Source organism: Pan paniscus, chromosome 1, assembly GCF_029289425.2.
Source record: "Pan paniscus chromosome 1, NHGRI_mPanPan1-v2.0_pri, whole genome shotgun sequence".
Taxonomy (NCBI): Eukaryota; Metazoa; Chordata; class Mammalia; order Primates; family Hominidae; genus Pan; species Pan paniscus.
The window spans coordinates 146,405,872-146,407,476 of record NC_073249.2 but is presented as its reverse complement, the minus strand read 5'-3'; the positions used below and the strand labels follow the sequence as shown (position 1 = coordinate 146,407,476).

The following is a 1,605-nucleotide window of genomic DNA, read 5'->3' as shown; positions in this document are numbered from 1 at the left end:
GGGCCCAAAAATCTGCTTTTTGTTAAAGCTTTTTTTCTTCTTCAGAACTTAGTTCTGAAAAGCATGAATACCAAAAATAAATAAATAATACTGCTTTTGTTTTTGAACTTCCTTTTTTCACTGTAGTTCACTACAGTTTGTGCCACATCAGTTTCAAAGCATCAGCTATGGCAATGGAGCAACTCTGGTTCAATGGGTTGTTATGCAGCTCTTTCTAGTGGGTTTTTTTCTTATCCATTTTATAAATACATACTGTAGAAACTATTGGGTAGAGATTTAAAATAGTACTTTAACAGTTGCAGAGTCCAGGTCGAAAATGGAGGCAGCTGCAGTGTCCTGGGTTTCTTGGCTGCTGGGTCGGTCCCGCCCACAGCTGGGGTGGCCTATGTCGAGTGGTGCCCATGGCGAGGAGGGCTCAGCTCGCATGTGGAAGGCCCTCACCTACTTCGTCGTGCTCCCCGGAGTAGCATACAGCATGCTGAATGTGTTCCTGAAGTCGCACCACGGAGAGCACTAGGGACACGAGTTCATCCTCTACCCCCATCTTAGCATCAGGACCAAGCCGTTTCCCTGGGGAGATGGTAACCCTACTCTATTCCCTAACTCTCAACGTGAATCCGCTTACAACTGGCTGCGAAGATGAATAAAGAGAATCCAGACCACTAGCCGGGCACTGGGGACCACAGCACTGGTTTGGACCGCTGCTTTGCACACGGACCAGAAAAAGTATGCGAGACCTTAAGCTCACTTTCTTTACTTGTATCAGATGATGACTGGTATACTGATCTTCCATCCCTTTGCTTGTGGCAGGAGATGGCTTAAATAAATCACTTAAACTCAAAAAACAAAAAACAAAAAAACAAAAAACACAGTTACAATTAGAATGTCACGTACCTGCTTTACTTATACATCTAAAGTATATTTTTCAAACCTTTTATTGGCATTTTTACTTGACTTTAGCCATATAGACAACCACTCTTCAACTTTTCTGCAGGATTATTTCATTCTTAAATATAATTCATAACATGAGGCATAATGAAGTCCACCGATTCCAAAAATTATTTGGTTATTTCACTTAGTGACAATTGTGAAATTGTTTAAAGGGAAGAGCTTTGTTAATATTAAGTTTAAGAAAATCAGTTATAAAAGAGAAGTTTAAAGAGAAGAATGCATTATTTCCATTATTTGAATAATTTCTTTATTCAACTCTTTTCTCATTAAAGCTTCACAAACTGCTAACAAATTTATGTCAGCATCTGAATAATTTCAAGTTTCACAAATATCACTCAATTGTGACACTAGCTCTCCAAATAATAGAATGTTATATTTCTCTTGATCTTTAAGAAATAGATGTGGTCATAAAATGCAGATAGGCGATACAAAAAATAATTTTAAAAATATTGTTATCTGCAATGCTAATAATAAATAAAACAGTAGAATACCTGACATCATAGTTAGAAAAACAAACTCTTCATTTTGGTAATGCATGAATGAATGTGTGATGACCTGGAAAATGGTTAGGTGCAATACATATTTTCTATGAATTTTTAAAAGGGCTTCTAAAACATTAAGCCACTAATTCCAGAGTATAAATAACAGCTGTAA

General features: G+C 37.2%; 1 pseudogene; it reads left to right on the top strand.

Moving 5' to 3' along the window:
* Nucleotides 1–210: 210 nt before the first annotated feature.
* On the top strand, nucleotides 211–1,042 carry LOC100972155 (cytochrome c oxidase subunit 6A1, mitochondrial-like; annotated as a pseudogene).
* Nucleotides 1,043–1,605: the final 563 nt, after the last annotated feature.